The 16,412-nt window shown below is 44.8% G+C and overlaps 1 long non-coding RNA gene across 1 annotated transcript in view; it reads right to left on the bottom strand.

The window, feature by feature from the left end:
• LOC126177127 (uncharacterized) overlaps positions 1–16,412 on the bottom strand; it is a 561,360-nt gene that overhangs the window by 215,948 nt on the left and 329,000 nt on the right. The gene's annotated exons all lie outside the window — the stretch shown is intronic.

Below are 16,412 nucleotides of genomic sequence, written 5' to 3'. Positions count from 1 at the left end.
TACGTAATGTTCTACCGATGTTACTATAAGATGTTTCACTGTATGACAGAATGGCGATGTACTTCCAACATGATGGATGTCCGGAACATAGCTCGCGTGCGGTTGAAGCAGTATGGAACAGCATATTTCATGACAGGTGGATTGGTCGTCGAAGCACCAAACCATGGCCCGCACGTTCACCGCATCTGACGTCCCCGGATTTCTTTCTGTGGGGAAAATTGAAGGATATTTACTATCGTGATCCACCGACAACGCCTCACAACGTGCGTAAGCGCATTGTCAATGCATGTGCGAACATTACGGAAGGCGAACTATTCGCTATTGAGAGGAATGTCGTTACACGTATTGCCAAATGCATTGAGGTTGACGGACGCCATTTTGAGCATTTATTGCACTAATGTGGTATTCGCAGGTAATCACGCTGAAACAGCATGCGTTCTCAGAAATGATAAGTTCACAAAAGTACATGTATCACATTGGAACAACCGAAATAAAATGTTCAGACGTACCTGTTGTTGTTGTTGTGGTCTTCAGTCCTGAGACTGGTTTGATGCAGCTCTCCATGCTACTCTATCCTGTGCAAGCTTCTTCATCTCCCAGTATCTACTGCAACCTACATCCTTCTGAATCTGCTTAGTATATTCATCTCTTGGTCTCCCTCTACGATTTTTACCCTCCACGCTGCCCTCCAATACTAAATTTGTGATCCCTCGATGCCTCAGAACATGTCCTACCAACCGATCCCTTCTTCTAGTCAAGTTGTGCCACAAACTTCTCTTCTCCCCAATCCTATTCAACACCTCCTCATTAGTTACGTGATCTACCCACCTTATCTTCAGCATTCTTCTGTAGCACCACATTTCGAAAGCTTCTATTCTCTTCTTGTCCAAACTAATTATCGTCCATGTCTCACTTCCATACATGGCTACACTCCATACAACTACTTTCAGAAACGACTTCCTGACACCTAAATCTATATTCGATGTTAACAAATTTCTCTTCTTCAGAAACGCTTTCCTTGCCATTGCCAGTCTACATTTTATATCCTCTCTACTTCGACCATCATCGGTTATTTTAGTCCCTAAATAGCAAAACTCCTTTACTACATTAAGTGTCTCATTTCCTAATCTAATTCCCTCAGCATCACCCGACTTAATTCGACTACATTCCATTATCCTCGTTTTGCTTTTGTTGATGTTCATCTTATATCCTCCTTTCAAGACACTGTCCATTCCGTTCAACTGCTCCTCCAAGTCCTTTGCTGTCTCTGTCAGAATTACAATGTCATCGGCGAACCTCAAAGTTTTTACTTCTTCTCCATGAATTTTAATACCCACTCCGAATTTTTCTTTTGTTTCCTTTACTGCTTGCTCAATATACAGATTGAATAACATCGGGGAGAGGCTACAACCTTGTCTCACTCCTTTCCCAACCACTGCTTCCCTTTCATGCCCCTCGATTCTTATAACTGCCATCTGGTTTCTGTACAAATTGTAAATAGCCTTTCGCTCCCTGTATTTTACCCCTGCCACCTTCAGAATTTGAAAGAGAGTATTCCAGTCAACATTGTCAAAAGCTTTCTCTAAGTCTACAAATGCTAGAAACGTAGGTTTGCCTTTTCTTAATCTTTCTTCCAAGATAAGTCGTAAGGTCAGTATTGCCTCACGTGTTCCAACATTTCTACGGAATCCAAACTGATCTTCCCCGAGGTCGGCTTCTACCAGTTTTTCCATTCGTCTGTAAAGAATTCGCGTTAGTATTTTGCAGCTGTGACTTATTAAACTGATAGTTCGGTAACTTTCACATCTGTCAACACCTGCTTTCTTTGGGATTGGAATTATTATATTCTTCTTAAAGTCTGAGGGTATTTCGCCTGTCTCATACATCGTGCTCACCAGATGGTAGAGTTTTGTCAGGACTGGCTCTCCCGAGGCCATCAGTAGTTCTAATGGAATGTTGTCTACTCCCGGGGCCTTGTTTCGACTCAGGTCTTTCAGTGCTCTGTCAAACTCTTCACGCAGTATCTTATCTCCCATTTCATCTTCATCTACATCCTCTTCCATTTCCATAATATTGTCCTCAAGTACATCGCCCTTGTATAAACCCTCTATATACTCCTTCCACCTTTCTGCTTTCCCTTCTTTGCTTAGAACTGGGTTGCCATCTGAGCTCTTGATATTCATACAAGTGGTTCTCTTCTCTCCAAAGGTCTCTTTAATTTTCCTGTAGGCAGTATCTATCTTACCCCTAGTGAGACAAGCCTCTACATCCTTACATTTGTCCTCTAGCCATCCCTGCTTAGCCATTTTGCACTTCCTGTCGATTTCATTTTTGAGACGTTTGTATTCCTTTTTGCCTGCTTCATTTACTGCATTTTTATATTTTCTCCTTTCATCAATTAAATTCAATATTTCTTCTGTTACCCAAGGATTTCTATTAGCCCGCGTCTTTTTACCTACTTGATCGTCTGCTGCCTTCACCACTTCATCCCTCAGAGCTACCCATTCTTCTTCTACTGTATTTCTTTCCCCCATTCCTGTCAATTGTTCCCTAATGCTCTCCCTGAAACTCTCTACAACCTCTGGTTCTTTCAGTTTATCCAGGTCCCATCTCTTTAAATTCCCACCTTTTTGCAGTTTCTTCAGTTTCAATCTGCAGTTCATAACCAATAGATTGTGGTCAGAATCTACATCTGCCCCAGGAAATGTCTTACAATTTAAGACCTGGTTCCTAAATCTCTGTCTTACCATTATATAATCTATCTGAAACCTGTCAGTATCTCCAGGCTTCTTCCATGTATACAGCCTCCTTTCATGATTCTTGAACCAAGTGTTAGCTATGATTAAGTTATGCTCTGTGCAAAATTCTACAAGGCGGCTTCCTCTTTCATTCCTTCCCCCCAATCCATATTCACCTACTATGTTTCCTTCTCTCCCTTTTCCTACTGACGAATTCCAGTCACCCATGACTATTAAATTTTCGTCTCCCTTCACTACCTGAATAATTTCTTTTATCTCGTCATACATTTCATCTATTTCTTCATCATCTGCAGAGCTAGTTGGCATATAAACTTGTACTACTGTAGTAGGCATGGGCTTTGTGTCTATCTTGGCCACAATAATGCGTTCACTATGCTGTTTGTAGTAGCTAACCCGCACTCCTATTTTTTATTCATTATTAAACCTACTCCTGCATTACCCCTATTTGATTTTGTATTTATAACCCTGTAATCACCTGACCAAAAATTTTGTTCCTCCTGCCACCGAACTTCACTAATTCACACTATATCTAACTTTAACCTATCCATCTCCCTTTTTAAATTTTCTAACCTACCTGCCCGATTAAGTGATCTGACATTCCACGCTCCGATCCGTAGAACGCCAGTTTTCTTTCTCCTGATAACGACGTCCTCTTGAGTAGTCCCCGCCCGGAGATCCGAATGGGGGACTATTTTACCTCCGGAATATTTTACCCAAGAGGACGCCATCATCATTTAATCATACAGTAGAGCTGCATGTCCTCGGGAAAAATTACGGCTGTAGTTTCCCCTTGCTTTCAGCCGTTCGCAGTACCAGCACAGCAAGGCCGTTTTGGTTAATGTTACAAGGCCAGATCAGTCAATCATCCAGACTGTTGCCCCTGCAACTACTGAAAAGGCTGCTGCCCCTCTTCAGGAACCACATGTTTGTCTGGCCTCTCAACAGATACCCCTCCGTTGTGGTTGCACCTACGGTACGGCCATCTGTATCGCTGAGGCACGCAAGCCTCCCCACCAACGGCAAGGTCCATGGTTCTGTATTTTAATTTAAAAAACCGACCTGTTACCATCTGTTCGTCTAAAATTGTGAGCCACGTGTTTGTGACTATTACAGCGCCATCTATCACAAAGCGAAAGAAGTGGTCCAACGAAAACATTCATATTTCTTTACGCACTACACGAATATGTAATAAAAAATGGGGGTTCCTATTTAAAAAAAAACGCAGTTGATATCCGTTTGACCTTTGGAAGCGCCATCTAGCGGGCCAACAATAGCGCCATCTGGTTTCCCCCTTCAAGCTAGACAAGTTTCGTTCTTTGTAGGTTTTTTTTCGTTTGACGCTTATTTCGTGAGACATTTGGCCCGGTCACGATCAATGGACCACCCTGTATAGGCAAGCGAATGGGTACTGCCTCAGCAAAACAAGTTCTTTGGTGGAGTGACGTCTATGAGCATCGCGAGAGTAAGTCCCGTATTATGGCAACAGTAGTACCGATAGCAGCCTTGTGAAGTGGTGATCGCAGCATGGTAATGCGAGTGACACGTGTATCACCCCCTCCCACACCGGGCTGTCGTACTGACGGCGCACAGGCGGACATAGGCTCGTCTGCGCATGCGTCTTCCCTGGCAGGGCATTCCCCAGAGAGCTGGCTCCCCTCCACACAACCAGCGTGGGGGATGGTGGGGGGGAGTCCAGAGGCGGCGGGGAGCAAGGTCGCGCATCGATCCCCGGGCGCAGTGCACACCCCCTCCCCTCCACCCCACGTGGACACACGTGTCCGCCCTGCTTGGCCCAGCTCCGCGTATCCCCCACAACAGGTGGGGCGAGCAGCCGCGGCTGGTGTATGCCCCAGATTCCTTAAACTTCGGGCCCACAGCACAAGAGCGACGCAGCGCAGATCTCCGTCCGCAGGTCGCCAGTGTGTGGCCAAATTGCAGATGGCAGCGGTCGTTCGGTAATAGCTCGCAATTCACAAGCGCCCTGATGAATCGTCTGTGTCAGATTAGCCCCATGTGATAACATGGCTGGCTGGCAGCGACGTTTTTCTATAGTTATTAAGCGTGGCTGTGTGTTAGTTGTTCTTCTAAGAGTGAACAGTTAATAGTGCCTGTTTCGCTCGCTATGCCCAAGCGAAGGACTTGACATTAGAATTTATAATTATTCAGGATGCACGAACTACTCTGTTAATTGAAGTTCGAAGCAAAATTTCCACTAATATTAAGAAGGAATACGAATGTAAAATTACTGATCCTCCTAGATTTTAAGCTCGTGTTGTAGAAGTATCATGGGAAGTAACAATACTCTGGGCTCCAGCTGGTGATGTTGTGTTACTTACCAACCTTTGATGTCTTCAGGACTGTTCAGGAGTGATACGTCTCAAGTTTCATAGGTTCTACATCACTAACTTGAATAAACGGTTGCTCGCCACTTGCAGCCAGTTCTTTTAGATATACCGCTGGAATGTTATCAGTCCCTTTCCCCTTGTTCATCGCAAGTCATCCAAAGCTCTGACACTGCATTTCCTATGTCGCCCGAATCGACAACCGTTTCCTCAGACTGCTCTTTCCTTTCGCTGAAATATTCAATGTACTCTGCTCTTTCGTGTGGACTTGTAGTTTTCTTTCCTTCGTTGCTTCTTTGAAACACTGTTTGATGAGTATAGGATGAAAGCTATATGCCTGGCTTACGCCCTTTTCAGTTCATGCTGTGCTTCAGCCAGTAATGTATCATTCCTAGTAACGCCCGTGTGGCACCTGCCCTCAGCTACTGTGCGTGCTAGGGCCGGTTTCCAGCATCAGCTGGAAGAGTGCTTTGTCCAGCCTGGAGGTGATGATCGGATTTTCTGTGATTCGTCAAGTGGTTGGTGATCCAAGCCCTGTATAATGCCTTAAAGCAGTGGTTACTAATCTTTCTTAGACCATTACACCTGAGTGCAATCAGACATTAGATAGTGTCCTGCCTCCCCTCCCCCCCCACCCCATTAACACCAACCAAAGCATCTAAGCCGGCCGAAGTGGCCGTGCGGTTAAAGGCAGTGTGGACCCGCAAGACCGCTACGGTCGCAGGTTCGAATCCTGCCTCGGGCATGGATGTTTGTGATGTCCTTAGGTTAGTTAGGTTTAACTAGTTCTAAGTTCTAGGGGACTAATGACCTCAGCAGTTGAGTCCCATAGTGCTCAGAGCCATTTGAACCAAGCATCTAACTAAACTATGGAATGAACGATTTTTATTGGGACATTTTATTTTTAAAAGGATGAAAGATTAATAACATATTGTGTGTTAGAATGAATGACGAAGCAATTCGTGGTGCAGCGCAAGTGCTACCCATAATTCCTTCTCTCATAAGAAAGCTAACTATCCACAGTGAGGGCAGACACTTGTTACACTTTATTAATCATCTCGACTGTGGCACTTGCTTGACCTGTACACAGCATACCGATTTAAAATCAAACAAGTTCAATTGTGTGCACTACAATCACTGTTTGTAAATCACTTGGTTGCTGCACTCCTTACTTCGGAACTGGCATGAATTGGACGACTTCAGGGTGCTAATGCTTTGTGTCTGACCACTCTAATATTGACAATAAGAATAATAATTATACTGTGTACAGCAGTGTAATAGACCTTACGTAGTTACTGCTGTGTTGCGCTGTCAATGAATTCATCTATCTGTTTCGAAGCGAGTAATGAAGCAACTTCTGGACTACTATCTACAACTTGGAGAAGACGTTTTCTCGAGATATTTACAAAAAAATGGTTCAAATGGCTCTAAGCACTATGGGACTTAACATCTGAGGTTATCAGTCCCCTAGACCTACCACTACTTAAACCTAACTAACCTAAGGACATCACACACATCCATGCCCGCGGCAGGTTTGAACCTGCGAACGGAGCAGCAGCGCGGTTCCGGACTGAAGCGCCTAGAACCGCTCGGCCACAACGGCCGGCGAGGTATTTACCTTTTGTTACGTATGTGTCTCACTTTTACCACCAGCGATGTACGGGACAAAGCACAAGATATGTATGTAGTGGGTGGACTATGTGCGGAACCTGTAACCTTCATTGCATTAATGCTAGTAATTGAGAAAAAGTAATTATTGATAAATTATAGCATCAATATTAGAGCATTACAAAATTGTGATGATAGTAATGATCTTTTGAAAATAACTGCCAGAAATATAATCGAATCGCTTAGTTTTTACTCTTCAGAAAATTTCATTTTACCCCTCAGGGGGTAATTATCCCAAGTGTGGGAACCACTGGCTTAAAGACTAATAACTTCCCTGAGAAGGCTGTGTTTTCCAGTACTGTTGGGAAGTAACCTGAGAGAACTAACGCGCAAATTTCTAAAACTACTGTACGATCTGCTTAGCAGCTCATGCGTCGTTGCCGAGAATAATACATGGAATAATGGAAAAGAATACTGAGGATCCGTTGGATACCGACCAGTTTGGTTTTCGCAAGCGCAAAGCCGCCAGAGAGGCACTTCTAACGTTACGCTTGATAATGGAAGAAAGATTTACAGTCTTTCAACTAAGGGCGTGATCGCCATTACACGCAGATAATAAAAGCTATCGCTTTATTTCTTTCACAGCTCACTACAGGGAACATTTCTCCTTCAGGCAATGTTCATAGTTTACTTTGAATTCTTGACTGAGATACACAAGAAGAGACGTAAGGGCAGCTTACGCGTCGCGTTTTGAGCCTCTTTCTTCTTTGCAGCCACCCCAAAGGTATGAAAATAAAAAATCTCAGTTCGAAACAGCTGTAAATGCAAATTCGGCGCATTTGGATGTCTCTTCCGCGTGAATACGGGGAAAATTCGCCTTCAAGCGTGCCTCGGAGATGCCAAGCAATTATCGACGCTGCGCGTAACAGGACGTACTATTAATTGTAAATGCATTTTTCTTTTGTGCATATATGATGTATGTATATGTTTTAGTTTGCTTTCAGATACACTTTTCTGCCGATTAGCCCGACCACGATCTCACTTAACAGACTGTAAGAAAAAGAAACACACATCATAGGATTTGTAGACCGAGAAAAAGTGTTCGACAATGAAAAATGGTGCAATATGTCCGAAATTTTGAGAAAAATTGGTGCAAGCTATATGGAACGAAGCGTAGTAGATAATATATAAAAGAACCAAGGAGGGGCAATACGGATGGAGGACCAAGAACGAAGTGTTTGGATTAAAATGCTGTAAAACAAAGATGCAACATTTCTCCCCTACTCTTCAGTCTGTACGTCGGTGACACAATGACAGGATTAAAAGAAAGGTTCACGAGTGGGATTAAAGTTCAGGGTGAGACGATATCAATGATGATATTCGTTGAGGGCAATGCTATTCTAGGTGAAGCGAGTAGGAATTGCAAGACATAGTGAACGAAACGATTAGTCTACTGACCACAGTAACTGAAGAAAACGGAAAGTAATGAGGAGTAGCAGAAATGACATTAGGGATAATCTTTATATCGAAACTGGGGACGAAGACGTAGACACAGTGAATGACTTCTGCTATCGTGGAAGCAAATGACGTGCGACGGACGAAGCGAAGGCACAGTGAAAGAGGGCATTCCTGGCCAAAAGAAAGCTGCTAGTATCAATTGTTGACTTTAATCTGAGGTAGAGATTTCTGTGTTGCACCTTTGGAACATAACATTGTATGGAAGTGAATCACGGGCTGTGGCAGAAGTTCAGAAGATATAACTGAAGCGTTTGAGATATGGTGCTGTACAAGGATGGTGCAAGTTAGGTGGTGTGATAAGACAAGAAAGAGGATCTCCGCAGATTCAGCGAGGACAAGATTATGTAAAAAGCATTGACAAGAAAGCACAAGATAATACAGAGGGTGGACATAAGAGGAAAACACCAAAAACACAACACATTACCACGCCTATACGGTGTAGAAACACCACTGGGATACAAAACAGCTTCCAGTCTCCAGTCGCCTCGGGATGAATAAACACACGTCCTGTATGTTTTTCATGGAATCTTATGCCACTGTGCCTGCAAATTAGTGGCAAGTTCAGCTAACGTTGATAGAGATGGATAGCGATGACGCAAAAGCAGACCACAAAGGCTCAATAATACTGAGATCTGGTGGCATGGGAGATGCGACGATTCATCCTCATGGTAGCAAAACCAGTTCTGCATGATGCCAGCTGTGTGAACAGGGGCCATGCCCCCTCGCAACACAACGTCGCCACTGGGGAACAAGCACTGTACCATGGAACGGATCTGAATAGCAAAAAGAGCCGCATAATCCTTGACAGTACTGCCACCTTGCAAAGTGACCACTGGGCACGTGGAATACCACGATATGGCTGCCCAAACTCGAGCCAGGTTTAGCTCCTGGGACGTAAACTTAGCCATAAGTTGGAAACAATGGGAAACGAGAGTCATCCGACCAAATGACTTTCTTCTACTGCTGCACAGTCCAGGTTTTAAGGCATCGGACGCGTGTTTTTCTGCTACCACCATTCAGAATCACTGACGAGTGGTTTTGGAATTCAGGCTCATTCTGTAATCCCATGCTTCTGGAGCTGCCTTTGTGTTGTTTTGGTGCTGACAGGGTTAGCGAGTGGGACATTCAGCTCTGTGGTGACTTTTCCAGCTGTCGTCGTCTCATTTCCGTCGCAGTGCACTTCAGTAACCGTCTCGTCACTATCACACGGCTCATACCTTCTTGCGGGTTGTAACACAGTAGATGATATGAAACTTCCTGGCAGATTAAAACTGTGTACCGGACCGAGACTCGAACTCGGGGCCTTTGCCTTTCGCGGGCAAGAGCTCTACCAACTGAGCTACCCAAGCACGACTCACGACCCGTCCTCACAGCCTCAATTCTGCCAGTACCTCGTCTCCTACTTTCCAAACTTCACAGAAGCTCTTCTGCGAACCTTGCAGAACTATCACTCCTGAATGAAAGGATATAGGGAGACATGGCTTAGCCACAGCATGGGGGATGTTTCCAGAATGAGATTTTCACTCTGCAGCGGAGTGTGCGCTGATATGAAACTTCCTGGCAGATTAAAACTGTGTGCCGGACCGAGACTCGAACTCGGGACCGTTGCCTTTCGGGGGGGCAAGTGCTCTACCAAATGAGCTACCCAAGAACGACTCACGCCCCCTCCTCACAGCCTAACTTCTGCCAGTACCTCGTCTCCTACCTTCCAAACTTTACAGAAGCTCTTCTGCGAACCTTGCAGAACTACCACTCCTGAAAGAAAGGATATGGGGAGACATGGCTTAGCCACAGCTTGGGGGATGTTTCCAGAATGAGATTTTCACTATGCAGCGGAGTGTGCGCTGATATGAAACTTCCAGGAGTGCTAGTCCTGCAAGGTTCGCAGAAGTTTGTAAAATAGGAGACGAAGTACTGGCAGAATTGAAGCTGTGAGGACGGGTCGTGAGTCGTGCGTGGGTACCTCAGATAGTAGAGCTCTGGCCCGCGAAAGGTAAAGGTCCCGAGTTCGAGTCTCGGTCCGGCACACAGTTTTAATCTGCCAGGAAATTCCTTATCAGCGCACATTCCGCTGCAGAGTGAAAATCTCATTCTGGAAACAGTAAATGATGTTTTTCCGCTTTCCCTGAATGCGGTATAAATCTTCGGTACGGTGGCTCTTGAAACGCCAAACCCCTCGGCTACCTTCGTAACGGAACCACTAACGACACCAGCACCAGTAATTGGTCCACGTTGGAGCTCACTTAGCTCCGACATAGCGCTCTCAAAACTACACAGAACACATTTGTAGAGGTGCCGTTCATGGAAAAATACAACAGTGGAACCGCCAGACTTGGCTAGCATTTACACGGTGACAGTTATTAAACTGATTTTAAACATGGCTGCGGCAGCAACTGTTAAAATTCTTCACAATAAAGGATGACAGCCAAAAACAGTTGCAGGATAAAATTTATTAAAATTCTTGACCAAGGTCTCGGTACATATAAATATACCTTCATCAGAAGTAAAACTTCTAAAATTACATCATGCAATGGAGAGTAATAAAAACAATTATGCCAAAGGCGTCGTCAGTAATTAAAACATCAACTGTTCGCTTTGACCCTGTGTTCATTACACATGTTGTACAAATGGAGATGATGTTTTAATTACTGACGACGCCTTTGGCATAATTGTTTTTATTACTCTCCATTGCATGATGTAATTTTAGAAGTTTTACTTCTGATGAAGGTATATTTATATGTACCGAGACCTTGGTCAAGAATTTTAATAAATTTTATCCTGCAACTGTTTTTGGCTGTCATCCTTTATTGTGAGTTATTAAACAATATGAAAAAAAAACACTCTTTATTCCACATGTAAACTTGACAACAGATATTCAGATTTAGGTTATGACACGTTCAATATGCCCGTCATCATTGGCGATGATGTGGCGCACCCGAATAGAGAAATTCTGCATGATCCGCTGAATTGTCGGAACAAAATAAATGGCTCTGAGCACTATGGGACTTAACATCTATGGTCATCAGTCCCCTAGAACTACCTAAACCTAACTAACCTAAGGACATCACACAACACCCAGTCATCACGAGGCAGGGAAAATCCCTGACTCCACCGGGAATCGAACCCGGGAACCCGGGCGCGGGAAGCGAGAACGCTACCGCACGACCACGAGCTGCGGAACTGTCGGAACATCGGCGACGTCGATTACCTTCTGAATAGCTGTTTCCAGCTCAGCAGTCGTTTGGGACTTATTACTGTAAACTTCGTCTTTGATATAGCCCCACAAGAAGGAGATGCATGTTTTCAGATCCGGAGAATATGGCGGCCCATCGAGGCCCATGGCAGTAGCCTCTGGGTACCCTACAGCCAGAATGCAGTCCGCAAAGTGCTCCTCCAGGATATGAAACACTCTCCTCCTTCGATGGGGTAGAGCTCCGTCTTGCGTGAAGCGCATATTGTCGAAATCAGGGTGACTTTCGATAATGGGGATGAAATCGTCTTACAAAACCTTCACGTACCGTTCGGTAGTCACCGTGCCAACGAGGAATATCGCACCGATTATTCCGTAACTGGAAATTGCACACCACACAGTCACCTGTCGAGCGTGAAGAGACTTCACTATAGCGCAAGACGGATTGCTTATAGACGAACCCGTGGAAATTAAAGTTGGGTTGGTCACCAAACCGAATCATACAGCGTACTAATTCCTAGGGTGCCCCGCGGCCAACCGTGCAGTTAACGCGAAATGGGTCATATTTTCTGTATGTATTGTAGTTTTTGCGCAGTCGGTTTCTAGAACCCCACAGCTGTTTAGGGAATAACCCAGCACTTGGCGCAATTTGTCTCGCGCGGCCTACGTCACTTACAGTACGCGGGCGCGACTGAGATTTCAAATGGTTCAAATGGCTCTGAGCACTATGGGACTCAACCGCTGAGGTCATAAGTCCCCCAGAACTTAGAACTACTTAAGGGGCTCCAGGAAGGCTCAAAATCATGAAAAGTTCAATTTTTACTTTTTTGCGTTTTCTGAATCTGCAGACTATTACCTTTTAATAGATATATAATTTATTCAATTCCGAAGACTACAACTATTATTAATTTTTTTTTGAAATGTGTTCTACATGGGCGTGACCCACTGTGGCGCTGTTAAACTGCTGTCAAATGGTGTTATTATTAACGTCCGTGTTCATCAGGTACATTTTAGTGATGTGAGATAAAGTATGTGTTGTGGCTAACCTGTGATGGTTCAATATATATCGCTGGTGTGATTGTCGATTGTTTCATGTTTATTTACTCTGTCGTTATCTCGAAAATATTCGTAATTAATTCTGTTTCTTGAGTCTCTGTTTTGTTGAAGTATAATAATGAGTAAAAGTAAAGTTGCTGTTGCGACTTTCAATGATGGCAACATTGTAAGGTGCAAGGTATTTAGAAATATGGGAATGAAGATAGGTTCTAACATGGTACGAGCGATGCTTGCTTTAGACAAGGAACGCCTTCGGGCTGCAGACAGGGCTGTAAAGAGTCTAGAAATACAAGCAAGAGTAAACAGGAGGAGGAACAAGATGAAGCTGGAGGAGGAGTTTGCAGAGGATGAAGATAATCCATCCTATGGACCTGGAATGCACTAAAAAGTTAATCCAATCTTTGTCGCTCGATTCCCAAAACTTTTATTTTCTCATACTAATTACATGTTTTCTAAGGATCTTCCAAACATATTTGTTTCAAACTTTCAGTAAATGTTACACAGTACCTTCTGCGTAATTTAACACAGCCTTTTTAAAAAAACTGTATATTTTTGAATATATAAATAAAAAATTGCAAAAAAATGTTGTGAATTTTCATTACAATTGAAAAAAAAATCATCTTTAATAACTGAACTAAAATTTTGTAAAATCCCTGTGTTAAGTTGTAGCCCATATTCCAATAAATAATCTGTAAAAAGTTCAACTTCCTACCTCAAATACTTTGTGAGGAAAGATGTAATTTATAAGCGTTATTTTAACATTGCAAGTATAGGGCCTTCCGGAGCCCCTTAAACCTAACTAATCTAAGGACATCACACACATCCATGCCCGAGGCAGGTTTCGAACCTGCGACCGTAGCGGTCGTGCGGTTCCAGACTGTAGCGCCTTTAACCGCTCGGCCACTCCGGCCGGCCGACTGAGATTTCGTGGGGCGACATGACCTCTCCAGTGAAGAGTCGAAGGCACCTCTTGGACCGGTCTGTCCCTGTAGTATGCTACAAGCAAGGATGCCTAGCAAGACGGCGGCGGTACGGGGGGGGGGGGGGGGCGACACGTGGGCGCTCTCCAGAGGAAGGGCTCTGCACGTGCCGAGTTGCACGTGGGCGCGCCTGCAGCCGCAGGGCAGTCTAGACTCCAGACTCCTGAGAGCCGCCGGCGCGCACTCGAGAGCTTGCGTCTGCCTTCTCAGACACTCGTCTCCGCTCTCCCGCTGTTGCTACGGCGACAGCGCCTTCCCCCACCGTAGCTAGGGCGGTAGCAGCCTTCCTCCCACTGTTGTTAGGGGCTGGTGCACACAAATGCTTGCAAACAAGATAGAGCGCCAAGCGTATGTTTTTTAACTCGTCCATACCGTCGGCTAGTCTGATGCCATCTCTCAACTATTCCTGCCTCGAGTTAATGCTTTTGTCTTCGCCTACGATCCCCACACAAGACATTTTTGTAATAGTTTCTCATATCTGTATCTACACTACTGGCCATTTAAATTCCTACACCATGAAGATGACATGCTACAGACGCGAAATTTAACCGATAGGAAGAAGATGCTGCGATATGCAAATGATTAGCTTTTCAGAGCATTTAAACAAGGATGGCGCCGGTGGCGACACCTACAACGTGCTCACATGAGGAAAGTTTCCAACCGATGTCTCATACACAAACAACAGTTGACCGGCGTTGCCTGCCCGCATCTCGTGGTCGTGCGGTAGCGTTCTCGCTTCCCACGCCCGGGTTCCCGGGTTCGATTCCCGGCGGGGTCAGGGATTTTCTCTGCCTCGTGATGGCTGGGTGTTGTGTGCTGTCCTTAGGTTAGTTAGGTTTAAGTAGTTCTAAGTTCTACGGGACTTATGACGACAGCAGTTGACTCCCATAGTGCCCAGAGCCATTTGAACCATTTTTTGAACCGGCGTTGCCTGGTGAAACGTTGTTGTGATGCCTCGTGTAAGGAGGATAAATGCGTACCATCACGTTTCCGACTTTGATAAAGTTCGGATTGTAGCCTATCGCTATTGCGGTTTATCGTATCGCGACATTGCTGCTCGCGTTGGTCGAGATCCAATTACTGTTAGCAGAATACGGAATCGGTGGGTTCAGGAGGGTAATACAGAACGCCATGTGGATCCCAAAGGCCTCGTATCACTAGCAGTCGAGATGGTAGGCATCTTCTCCTCAATGCTGTAACGGATCGTGCAGCCACTTCTCGATCCCTGAGTCAATAGAAGGGGACGTTTGCAAGACAACAACCATCTGCACCAACACTTCGACGACGTTTGCAGCAGCATGGACTATCAGCTCGGAGACCGTGGCTCCGGTTACCCTAGACGCTGCATCACACACAGGAGCGCCTGCGATGGTGTACTCAACGACAAACCTGGGTGCACGAATAGCAAAACGTCATTTTTTTCTGATGAACCCAGGTTCTGTTTACAGCATCGTGATGGTCGCATCCGAGTTTGGCGTCATCGCGGTGAACGCACATTGGAAGCGTGTGTATTCGTCATCGCCATACTGGCGTATCACCCGGCGTGATGGTATGGGGTGCCATTGGTTAAACGTCTCGGTCACTCCTGTTCGCATTGACGGCACTTTGAACAGTGGACGTTACACTTCAGATGTGTTACGACCTGTGGCTCCATCCTCCATTCGATCCCTGCGAAATCCTACATTTGAGCAGGATAATGCACGACCGCATGTTGCAGGTCCAGTACGGGCCTCTCTTGATACAGAAAATGTTCGACTGCTGCCCTGACCAGCACATTCTCCAGATCTCTCACCAACTGAAAACGTCTGGTCAATGGTGGCTGAGCAACTGGGTCGTCACGATACGCCAGTCACTACCCTTGATGAACTGTGGTATCGTGTTGAAGCCGCATGGGCAGCTGTACCTGTACACGCCATCCAACCTCTGTTTGACTCAATGCCCAGGCGTATCAAGGCCGTTATTACGGCCAGAGGTGGTTGTTCTGGATACTGATTTCTCAGGATTTATGCACCGAAATTGCGTGAAAATGTAATCAGATGTCAGTTCTAGTATAATATATTCATCCAATGAATACCCGTTTACCATCTGCATTTCTTCTTGGCGTAGCAATTTTAATGACCAGTAGCGTACAACCTTACTCTGCAAACTAGTGTAAAGTGCACTGCACACGTTACTTCCCACGGTATCAAGTATTACGTTTTCTTCCCGTTCCATTTACTTATAGACTACAATCAAAATTACTCCTTAAATGCCACTGTCTGTGCTTTAATTAACCTTGTTGTCGCAGCGATAAGCAGGTAGTTGTAGTAACCCCTAGATTCGTCTCTTATTCTGAAATTCGGTAAGAAGGCTTTCTCGGAATAGTTGACGCTCGTCTTCAATCGTCTGCAGCTTCAGGCTTCTCAGCATTTCCGTGACGCTCTCCCTTGATTCAACTAGCCTTTGAGTAAAAGTCAACGACAATTACTTTTGCAATGTTTAATTTCTTTTACGGTGAGCAAAATCCCCCCCCCCCCCCCCCGTCGACAGTACACGTTATTTGTTACTGAAAGTGTCTTGGTATTGCTAAGAGTGAGCTAAAAGACATTTTCATAATATGGATCCTACCTCTTTTTTTAAGAAAACGAGTGTTAGAAAATGGGTTGGTATTGCCAGGGTTAATGTTGACGAATAAATAACATTTTTCAAAAAAAAATGGCTCAAATGGCTCTGAGCACTATGGGACTTAACATCTGCGGTCATCAGTCCTCTAGACTTAGAACTACTTAAACCTAACTAACCTAAGGACATCACACACATCCATGCCCGAGGCAGGATTTGAAGCTGCGACCGTAGCAGTAGCGCGGTTCAGGACTGAAGCGCCTAGAAGCTTTCGGCCAACATTTTTCAAAAGAATTAAAATTCCCGGTACCTTTTTTGGACACACCTCGTATTTGTATGCATCTAATAGATATAACTT

This window comes from Schistocerca cancellata, chromosome 3 (genome assembly GCF_023864275.1).
Source record: "Schistocerca cancellata isolate TAMUIC-IGC-003103 chromosome 3, iqSchCanc2.1, whole genome shotgun sequence".
NCBI lineage: Eukaryota > Metazoa > Arthropoda > Insecta > Orthoptera > Acrididae > Schistocerca > Schistocerca cancellata.
This window is presented reverse-complemented; position numbering and strand designations above follow the sequence as displayed.